Consider the following 12,207-nt stretch of genomic DNA (forward strand, 5'->3'; position numbering starts at 1 on the left):
GCTCTCGCACCCTAATCGGTACATTGTCACTTCTGCTGCTTTGTCTTGCTCAAATCCAGTCGCAGGGCTAGGCTAGGTCTCAAGAGATCTTGTAGCTTCTGATTTGGGCCCACTGGGTAAGGCAGCTGAGCCAGTCTATTTATTGGAGGAGAAGAGGCCACGTGGAAGAATCAAGCTACTCTGCTAGACACGCGATGAAAGCCACTGGGAACCTCCAGCCTGGGAGAACGTTTAGCTGAATGCAGCTCGTGATTGAGCCCAGAAAAAAACAAATGGGAGCAGGGAGGGGAGCCAAATATAAAATCATGATAAACAAAAAATTATTATTTTCAGCTACAGAGTTAGAGATGGTTTGTGACCTAGCAAGAGATAGCCGGAACAGTTCCCTTAGTTTTGATGTGGAAGGTAAATCAACAATTCTATACATAAAATATCGGTGGGAGATGATTGGGAGGCATACTGTCCCTCAACTGACTCCTCTTTGTTTTCTTCACCATTCCGTAACTGGAAAATGGATGCCACGTTTTGCTGGTGGCCTTACAGCACTGATCTTCACAGTGTAAGTCCTTTAATGGTCAGGTCAACAAATGCTCAGTGGACAACAAGAATCGAGCCCACTCAAGTGGGGAAGGTGGAAAAGGAGGGACACGAGTGAACTTTTTACATACATTGTTATAACCATATATTTTAATGTTTTACAATTCAATACACTGAGGCTGAAAAGTAACTTTTTGTATGTTCCCAGCTAGTAATGTTTGAAAATTAAAACAAGTGTTTTTTGTTTTTTTTTTTTTAATGCTTATTTTATTTTTGAGAGCACAAGCAGGAGAGGGGCAGAGAGAGAGGGAGAGGGAGAATCCCAAGCAGGCTTGTGCTGAAAACAGTGAGCCTGAGGTGGGGCTTGGACTCATGAACCATGAGATCATTACTGAAATTGGGTGCTCAAGGGACTGAGCCACAGGGTGCCCCTCCCCCTGTCTTGTCTTGTCTTGTCTTGTCTTGTCTTTTCTTTTCTTTTCTTTTTTCTTTTCTTTTCTTTTCTTTTCTTTTCTTCCCTTTTCTTCCTTTTTTTTTTGAAAACCTGTTGGAACTTTGGGCAGCATAGCAGTTACTAGCCTGAGTTAACGTGTGGCAAAGGAATTCCAGCTATTGAGCAGTTATCTCAGGACTTCCACCTATATCCCATGAGTATTTACATTCCAGTGCATGTAATTATGGTGGATACTATTCCATGTCCCTCATTTCTACAGCTACCAACAGGGTGGGCTATAGATGGCTTAAATCTCTCTGTGGTATTGCTTTTGGCTACAAGAAGATGCCTCACCCAAGATCATACCTCTTCCCCAAGGGTGCGCACTAAGTAATGAATGATGAGTTCTGAAGGACAAAGGCCCAGTATCATTTCCTTCATTCAGTACAAATCTCAAGAGTCATCCTGACTCTAGATGTCTCACCATATTGGATTTCAGCCTTTCCATCTGCCCAAACAGATTGGTGCTTTTCATCCATTTTGGAAAATTCTCAGCCATTGTATTTTTTAATATTTCTTTCTGTGCTGTCCATTTTTTTACCCTTCTGTATTGTTACTAGACAAATAACTGAATCCAAACTCTGGTTCAGCTTCTCAGCACTCAAAAATCCATCCTGGAATGACAGTGATGAGGGGTTGTGGTTCCTGAAACACTAGTTGGGGGAAGTGATGCTACTTATCAGGAACGCACATGTTATGAGTGGGAAAAACATACTTGTGTTATGCATGGGCGATTTATAATTAGAATCTGTTATAGCAGCTTGTTTGTTACTGTATCTTACCTAATATAACAGTTGATTAATTTTAAAAACTAAAATGTTAGGTCTCCCCTGTAGAGTCTTGTGTTTAGATCAATTCATGCATATGCAAATGGCAATTAAGATATATATATTTTAATAGATAAAATAAAAATAACAGTAAACATACATTCAAATATATTTTATATCCCATTTGCTTTTTGAAATATTAATTTTATTGAGGTAATTATGTCTGGAAGGAGGATTTGTCTAAAAGTCTATAAAATATGACAAAATTAATATTTAAACAAAATAAATCCATGTCTCCTGGCTTCTAAATAGGACCCAAGAAAAATGTTAGTCTTGAGGCTAATGCTCTCATTTATGATTGATGTGCTTTTTGAGAAAAATAAAATAAAATAACTCTTGCTAGGCTTGTATACTTTCCTGTTCCTGTAAGATTAATTTATACACGATGCATGTCAGTTTGAAAGACTGATTCTTTGTAAAGGTAATTAACAGAGGAAATTGTTAAACAAGAACTATATTTTAATTGCTTTTGTGTTGTTAGCTTATTTTTTAGTCTGGAGATGAAAAACTCAAATGTTAGATAATGAATGTGTTTTACTAGCATCTAATTCTCAGGTGAATTCGGGTAAAGAGATTGATGTTAATAACTTCCTCTGAAGATTAATTGTTTCAGGATAGATGGATGAGTATTTTCAAAATCTCTTCCTTACCTTCCTGTTGCCATTTATGATTGCACTAAATTCACATTAGGTTTTGTTATATGCTTGAAGATATCATTTATTAATCAAAGCCTCAAGAAAAACAGGGCTGAGATGAGTTTACTTGCTTGAACTAAACATGCTTATTTCTTCTTTCCTAGGCTAACTAGGTCTACATTTATATTTAAACTAGTATCCAATATTTGGGTAAGTGTTCTATCACTGACCCTTAAACTATAAGTCACAATTATGTCCTTCTTATTTTTGAAGTCAGTGACCTATTTGAATGTCATCAAAGGTGACACCAGAGTGTAGTGCTGCCTTTACTAGAAGGAAAACTGCATTTTTCATGTTTCTCAAAACAGCACTCAGTTTTATTTGGATGTGTTAAATTATTTTTTATGAGTTTTTATTTTAATATTAAATAATTATAATAGTTATAGATAATAGTACTTTGTAAGTATTAATAGGTCCTTTATGGTATACCAAAATTGTATTTTCCATTAAGCAGAACAGCATGAGGGGCACCTGGTTGGCTCAGTTGGTTAAGAGTCTGACTCTTGATTTCTGCTCAGGTCATGATCTCACAGTTGTGAGATCGAGCCCTGCATTCAGCTCCACACTGGGCATGGAGCCTCCTTGGGATTCTCTCTGTCCCTCTCTCTCTGCCCCCCACCCCAAGTAAAGAAATAGACATTAAAAAAATAACTGCATGAGAAACTGGAATCATCACTGGCATTTGACCATATATTAAATCAATATCAGATGATATCAGATGAAAAATCGATTACTAACCAATTCTTGACTAAAGCCATTCCTTTTATTTATTAATATATAATGATCGATAAGTGAATAATTACTGTGTTGTATTGATACAAAAGAAAATCATAAATGTAGAATTAGTATATAATTATATTTTAATTATATATACATGTGTAATATATGGTAATCAATTAAAATGGCTACATTGACTCAATTACTATTAAAACTTTATCCATGGTTTGAATTCTAGAGTCTGAAAAGAATTACTATTTAAGATGATGTCTAATAGAAAACGATGGAATAGAAGGCAGCCTGCTGATTAGAATATTTTTAACATTTAGTAATACTGGCATTTATTCTGAAAGTTAATTCTATAAAGATTTTTAAACATCATAACTTTCAGTGAAACTGTATAATAACAAAAGTGGACTTACACTGATATGATACATATTTAAGATTACATGACATAAAACCATTTCTTAAAATAAAACATTATTTTATGGAACGTTCAGGGGTGACCAATAAGGATAAGTGCAATCCGAAAGGATTTCTTTTAATTCATATAGAAAGGTAGAAAATTTGTGGTCTTTGATAACTCCTTCTTTATTCTAAGAATTTTATGGATTCTGTCTCATAACTGTATTTCAAGTCTATCACACACGCACACACACACACACACAAAGAGATCATATTTCTCCACTGCTGAAAACCACTCATTGTAAACCTTCTCATCGTACTTTAAATCCATGCCAAATTCCTGACAACTTCAGCCCTGCATGGCCAGGTCTTGATTACTTCTTTAATTTAATATTATACCATGTGTCCCTTCACTCACTATCAGCTTCTTAACATTTCTACAATAGTCCAAGATACTCACTAACATACTGCACGTGATTGTTCCTCCACCTGTAATCTTTTGCCCCATGCTCTTCTCAGGACTGGTTTCTTATCCATCAAATTAGCATAAATATCACTTTCTTAATGGCATCTTCCCAGACCACTCAAATAAAGTCTCTCCTGTCACCTCTATCTTAGCAGTCATGTTTGCTTCTTCTATAGCTTTTCACTTTTTATAATGTTTATTTATACAATATATTTTTGTGTGACAATTTCAAGTTTTATGATGGCAGACGTCCAGCTTCATTTGACTACATATGCAGCACCATGCAGTATTTCTGGCACATCACTGGTACTCAATTTATATTCTTCTAATAAATGAATAAATAATCATATAAATGAATAGGCTACTAACTTGAAAGTATAAGATTTAATAAAATTCACTTGAAAAATAAAGTAGAAGAAATATTGCTGTAAATTTTCTTCAGGAATCTTGTGGTTTGTCTATAGAAAGGGCTCTAAGTTTTCTGTCTGGAAGTTGCATTGTGGGTACATTCAGTTATTTGTGTTGCCTTAAAATGGGAGTTGCATAAAGTCTTTCTTTGTTACCAACAATTTAGAATGAGGACTGATAGCTCAACTTTAGAGGATAACATGATACAGGAATAATAGAAGCTTTTAAAAGCCACTGTAAATCTATTTTTTAACCAATAAAAAACAAAATAGTCTTTTTAAAAACATTTTTCTCTGCATGTTTGTAGCCATATAAATAGTTGAATTAGGAACATTAGAAATGTATGTTTATCTAGTGCAAAGAATACAGCAATGGTGTGCTCTCCTACACAAGGGATAAATTTTTTTATGATTTCCCTAAATCAAGTTAAAACTTTGATTTTTTAATGCATGTAAATTTCCATAAGTTAGAAAGTTTTTATTAAAATCATCTAAATAATCCCTTTTACTCTAAACTGTTTTTCTGATTAAAATGGTGTGAAAAAATTCCATTTGAAAATACAAATGTTAAGTTTTGGGGAAAAAAAACACATGTGTATATCTGAAAACATTCACAAAGTATTAAGGATAAAAAAAAAGGAAAACCCGTAGTTTTCCAGCCTCTATTCCCAAAGGCAACCAAGTTGTGTTCACCTTTTGGAGATATAAGCATATTCTAGGATGCTTGTTTTGTTGATGATGCATGAATGACCAGTGGGTGTAGGTTTCAGGAGTATAGAAAGTGGGGGGTCTGAAATATGATCATGTAGTCCATTTATTCGATATATGCATAAAGAAAAATTGAAGTATTTTTTCTTGGCATGACAATAGAAATGGAAGTTTTCTTCATATTGAGAAGCACATTCACCAATATGTATGTGTGACCCAACTTTCAGACAGATTACTTCTCCCACACAAAGATGAAAAGGAAAAGAGGAAGCAAACAAAAAAATGGAATTTTCATCGTAACAATTGCAATAAACCTTTTAAAAACACACACCTGCATATCATTTTTGCATTTTTGTGAGAATATAAATAAGAATCCAATAGGAGAAACATGAACACATATTCATATATACACACGTTGAGTTTTATAATTAAGCGAATGATTATTTGTACATGACCAATTAATAAACATCCACCATTATGTTTTGTGGGATTGTCACTGGTGTCAAGAGGTCACCTAATGAAAACTGGGATAATGATACATGTAAGGGCAGAAGCAGCAGATGTGTAATTAGTGAGAGGCTGAAATTAAGGAGTTTTGGATGATGTACTTATTTTCCCTTGTAAAGACAACGCACACAGCTGTATTTTATATAGTTAAGGAAAAATTATGAATCAATTTACTAAGGGGTGTGTTATACTATTCCTAGTCACTATTATGGTTATTTTTATCATTATAATTTTGAAATTGTTTCATCACACAAACTTCTTATCAAAATAGAATCAAAAGGGTAGTATGCTGATGAAATTATGCTAAAAGTCAAATATACATTGAGTATCTTTCGGGATTAATTTATTTTCTTCTTTTAAAAACTAATTAGTGTAAGCAAAGAAATGTTTGTAATATATTCACACAAAAAGGCTTCTTATGAAAGACAGAAGCAATTATAAATATTCTATTTTTCTGAAAAATATCAAAGATTCCTATTTGTGAGGTGCTGATATTTCTGTAGACCATATCAGGATTTTCCAATTTTTTTTGGCATTTCAACATCTTCTGTAGTGATTTGTAATCCACCAATACTCTAAAGATATTAAAAATAATTTATTCTTAGATATAAACATAGTATTTTGAATACAAAAATATTTTTATTTTAGGTTACTATTTGATTAAATTATATGTACTCAATTGTATAAATATATAAATTAATCATATAAAAATTAACTTCAAATTTTTCATTTAGTAACAATGATGTGATAATTAAATGTTTGAACAAGAAAATCCTAATTAATTGATAAATGAATTTTTTAATTTTAGTGTTTAAAAATATGAATTCCAATATAGTTAACATACAGTGTTATATTAATTTCAGGGTATACAATATAGTGATCAACAATTCTATACATTAGTGAGTGCTCATCATGATAATGTACTCTTCTTCCCCTTCACCTATTTCACACATCCTGCCACCCACCTCCCCTCTTTTAACCATCTGTTCTCTGTAGTAAAAGTCTCTTCTGTGGTTTGCCTCTTTCTTTCTTTGTTTTGTTTCTTAAATTCCACATATAAGGGAAACCATACAGTATTTGTCTTTCTCTGACTGACTTATTTCACTTAGCATTATACTCTCTAGTTCCATCCATTTTGTTGTAAATGGCAAGGTTTCATTCTTTTTAATGGCTGAATGATATTCAGTATATTCAGTAATATATATATTACTATATATACATGACTATCATATATAAGTGTGTATATATATATAATATAATATATAATATACATACACACACACACACACACACACACACACACACACACACCACTACTTCTTTTTGTTTGCTCTATCAATGGGCACTTGGGCTGCTTCCATAATTTGGCTATCATAAATAGTGCTGCTATAAACATATGGGTGAATATATCTTTTCTCATTAGTGTTTTCTTATTATTTGGGTACCCAGTAGTGGAATTATTGGATGCCATGGTACTTCTATTTTTAATTTTTTGATGAACCTCCATACTGTTTTCCAGAGCAGCTGCACTAGTTTGCATTTCCACCAATAGTAAACAAGGATTCCTTTTTCTCCACATCCTCACCAACACTTGATTTTTGTGATTTTGAGTTTAGTCATTCTGACAGGTGCAAGCTGATATTTCATTGTGGTTTTGATTTGCATTTCCCTGATGATGAGTGATGTTGAGAATCTTTTCATGTGTCTGTTGGTCATCTGTATGAATTCTTTGGAGAAATAACTGTTCATGTCTTCTGCTTGTTTTTAAATATTTATTTAAATATTTAAAAATATTTTTAAAAATATTATTATAAAATAATCCAAATAATGGGTTATTTGGTTTTTGATGTTAAGTTTTATGAGTTCTTTCTGTATTTTGGATATTAACTCTTTTTTGGATATGTCATTTGCAAATATCTTCTCACATTCTGTAGGTTATGTTTTTAGTTTTGTTGGTTGTTTCTTTTGCTGTGCAGAAGCTTTTTATTTTGATGAAGTCCCAATAGTTTATTTTTGCCTTTGTTTTCAGGAGACATATTGAGAAAAACATTTGTACAGCTGATGTCCAAGAAATTGCTACCTGTGATCTCTTCAAGGATATTTATGGTTTTGGGGCTCACATTTAGGTCCTTGATCCATTTTGAATTTATTTTTGTGTATGGTATGAGAAAGTGGTCCAGTTGCATTCTTTGGCATGTAGATGTCCACTTTTCCCAACACCATTTGTTGAAGAGACTTTTTCCTATAGTATATTTTTCCCTCCTTGTTTACAGACAAGCATATATGCTCAATATGCTTTAATTGAGCATATAATCCTGGGTTTATTTCTGGCCTCCCTACTCTGTTTCATTGATCTACATATCTGTTTTTGTGCCATTCCAATACTGTTTTGATTACTACAACTTTATAGTATCTTGATTATGGGATTGTGATACTTCCAGTTTTGTTCTTCTTTTTCAAGATTGCTTTGGGTATTGGGGTCTTTTGTGGTTCCATACAAATTTTAACATTATTTGTTCTAGTTCTGTGGCAAATGCTTTTGGATTGCATTAAATGTGTAGATTGCTTTGGGTAATACGGATATTTAACAATGTTTGTTCTTAAAAAATTTTTTTCTTCCAATCTATGAGCATGGAATATCTTTCCATTTGTGTAGTTTCCAGTTTGTTTTATCTATGTTTTATAGTTTTCAGAGTACAGGTCTTTCACCTCTTTCGCTAAGTTTATGTCTTGATATTTTATTATCTGTGGTACAATTGTAGATGGGATTGTTTTCTTAATTTCTCTTTCTGCTACTTCATTATTTGTGTATGGAAATGCAATAGAGTTCTGTGTATTGATTTTGCATCCTGCAACCTTATTGAATTCATTTATCAGTTCTAGTACTTCTTTGGTAGAGTCTTTAGGGTTTTCTATATATAGTATTATGTCTTCTACAAATAGTGAGTTTTACTTTGTTCTTACTGATTTGAATGCCCTTTATTTATTTTTGTTGTCTGATTACTGTGGCTATGACTTCCAATACTATGTTGAGTAAAAGTGGTTAAGAGTGGATATCCTTGTCTTCTTCCCGATCTTAGGGAAGAAGCTCTCAGTGTTTCACCACTGAGTAGGATGTTTGCTGTGGGTTTTTCATATTTGGCCTTTTTTATGTTGATGTATGTTCCCTCCAAACCTACTTTGTTGTGGTTTTTATCTTGAAGTGATGTGCTTTGTCAAATGCTTTTGCTGCACCTATTGAAATGATCATATGGTTTTTATCATTTTTCTTGTTGATGTGACATATCATGTTGATTGATTTGTGAATATTGAACCACACTTGCATCCGGGAATAAATCCCACTTGATCATGGTGAATGATTTTTTTAATGCACTGCTGGATTTAGTTTGCTAATATTTTGTTGAGAATTTTTGCATCTATGTTCATCAGAGATATTGGCCTGTAGCTCTCTCTTTTTTTTTTTTTTTTGTGGTGTCTTTATCTAGTTTTGGTATCAGGGAAATGCTGGTTTCATAAAATGAATTTGGAGTTTTCCTTCCTTTTCTACTTTATGGAATAGTTTGAGAAGAAAAGGCATTAACTTCCTTTAAATGTTTGGTAAAATTCACTGTGAAGCTCTTTGGTCCTATTTTGTTTGTTGGGAGTTTTTTGATTACTGATTCAATTTCTTTGCTGGTAATCAGTCTGTTAAATTTTTTTATTTCTTCCCAATTCAGTTTTGGTAGTTTATATGCTTCCAGGAATCTATTTCTTCTAAGTTGTCTAATTTGTTGGCATATGGTTTTTCATAATATTCTCTTGTAATCCTTTGTATTTCTGTGTTATCTGTTGTTATTTCTCCTTTTTCGTTTCTGATACTGTTTGAGTTTTCTTTCTTTTTATTTTTTTGGACAAGTCTGGCTAAAGGTTTATTGATTTTGCTATCTTTTCACATAACTAGTTCCTGGTTTCATTGATCTGTTCTATTTTTGTTTGTTTGTTTTTTAGTTTCTAAATCATTTCTTTCTGCTGAAATCTTTACTATTTCCTTCCTTCTACTGCCTTTGGGTTTTGTTTGTTTCTTTCTAGCTCCTTTAGGTGTAAGGTTAGGTTGTTTGTTTGACATTTTCTTGCTTCTTGAGGTAGGCTTGTATTTTTATAAACTTCCCTCTTAGAACAGCTTTTGCTGTATCCCAAAGATTTTGGACCATGGTGTTTTCATTTTCATTTGTCTCCATATGTTTTTTGATTTCCTCTTTGATTTCTTGATTGACCCATTCATTGTTTAGTAGAATGATATTCAACCTCCAGGTATTTGTGTTCTTTCCAGATTTTTTCTTATGGTTAATTTCTAGTTTCATAACGTTGTAGTTGGAAAAGATGCATGGAATGACCTGTCTTTTTGAATTTGTTGAGACTTGTTTTATGGTCTAATATGTGATCTATTCTGAAGAATGATCCGTGTGCACTTGAAAAGAATGTATATTCTGCTGTTTTAGGATGGAATGTTCTGAATATATCTGTTAGATCCATCTGGTCCTGGTAGAAATACTTATATCAGATAAAATAAATTAAAACATGGGCACCTTGGTGACTCAGCTGGTTAAGTGTCTTGATTTTGGCTCAGGTCAGGATCTCACAGTTTCTTGAGTTTGAGCCCCACATGGGCTCTGCGCTGACAGCGCGGAGCCTGCTTGAGATTCTCCCTCTTTCTCTACCCCTCCCCTGCTCACACTCTCTCTGTCTCTCTAAAAATAAATAAATAAACTTAAAAAAATTAAAACAAAAACTGTAAGAGACACAGAAGGACATTATGTAGTCATAAAGGGTACGCTCCAAGAATATACAATTGTATTGAAAAGAAATGTATTTATTTTCACTCTATTTGCATAATAAATGCTCTTCCATCTCCTGGCTTTCAATCTGCACCTTTAGGTCTGAAATGAACCTCTTGTAGATACAATAGAGATGGGTCTTGCTTTTTCATCCATTCCTTCACCCTATGTCTTTTGATTGAGCCTTTAAGTCCATTTACATTCAAAATACATTAAAACCTTGGATTGCAAGTGACTTGTTCTGCGAGTGTTCTGTAAGAGAGGCAATCATTTCTAATAAATTTTAACTTGATAAATGAGTGATATCTTGCATTATGAGTAGTACGTAACCCTGAACGTCCCATGATCACAACTGAGCCAATGTTTCCTCTCTCTCTCTCTCTCTCTCTCTCTCTCTCTCTCTGTCTCTCTCTTGCTTGTTGGGGGATTGTGGGTGATCATCTCCCATGCTCAGATGCTCAGTTTCAGGCTGTGGTGTTACGAAGAAATCAGTGATTTTTCAGAACATTGGAACGTGTCCAAAACTTGCACTAGTGTATTTTTTGTCACTTCAGAACACCTATGGACAGTCCTTTGCTTTTCCATACAAGAGTAAGCTTAGGAATGCTTTGCTTCATTCTAGGTCATTGGATAGATTCCTTATTAAAGTTGCATGAAAAGAAAAAGATTCCATTGGCCAATAGATAGCAGTGATTCTGTTAGTAATAGTGAAATTCATCCTACAAAATAACCCTCCCCCCTTTTGTCTCCCTCATACCAGCCACAAAGGTTTTCAAAGGTAAGTGCAGGTTAATTTGTTTATTTTTCTTTATATTTTGTATTTTCTTTATTGTATTGTATTACAGTATTGTAATAATTTTTATATGAATATTTTGGCATCGTGGAATGAATCATCTGAGTTTCCATTACTTTTTATGGGGAAATTCACTTTGATATACAAGTGCTTTGGATTACAATCATGTTTCTGGAATGAATTATGCTTGCAAACCAAGGTTTTACTGTAAGTACTGATAGGTATGTACTTACTGCCATTTTGTTACTTGGTTTATGGTTGTTCTTGTAGTTCTTGTCTGTTCCTTTCCTCTCTTGCTATCTTCTCTCATGATTTGCTGGCTTTATTTAGTGATATACATGGATTCTTTTCTCTTTATTTTTAACATATCTATTTGCTTGCCAGTTTTTGATTTGTGATTACCATTAGGTTTGTATATAATATCGTGTGCATATAGTAGTCTAGATAAACCAATTTTTAATTGACATTGTGTCATGCTTGACTTAAGGACCAAAGGTATATTGAAAAGTAGAATGAAATTTTATTATGTTTGCTGGAGGAGGTCATTGAGGAGACATGAAGGCAGATTGACCATGAGTTGGGCAATCAGAGGCTCCTCATCCCTATCCCTGTCCTTGGAATTTATATTCCACTCACCTTTCCCTCACTTGGAGACATTCCAAGGGCAAATCCTTAAGAGAGTAAGGTTCTATTGAGACCTACTGGATGGTGTACATTACTAAAACCAGTTAAGACCTTTATGCAAGCTTTTAAGATTTTGGCAGGCACATGTGGAGATCTACTCTTCTTGCCTCCAGCCAGACAAGCTTCATATGTTAGTTTCCCTGGTTGTGAACCC

The sequence above is a fragment of the Panthera leo genome, chromosome F3, assembly GCF_018350215.1.
Source record: "Panthera leo isolate Ple1 chromosome F3, P.leo_Ple1_pat1.1, whole genome shotgun sequence".
NCBI lineage: Eukaryota > Metazoa > Chordata > Mammalia > Carnivora > Felidae > Panthera > Panthera leo.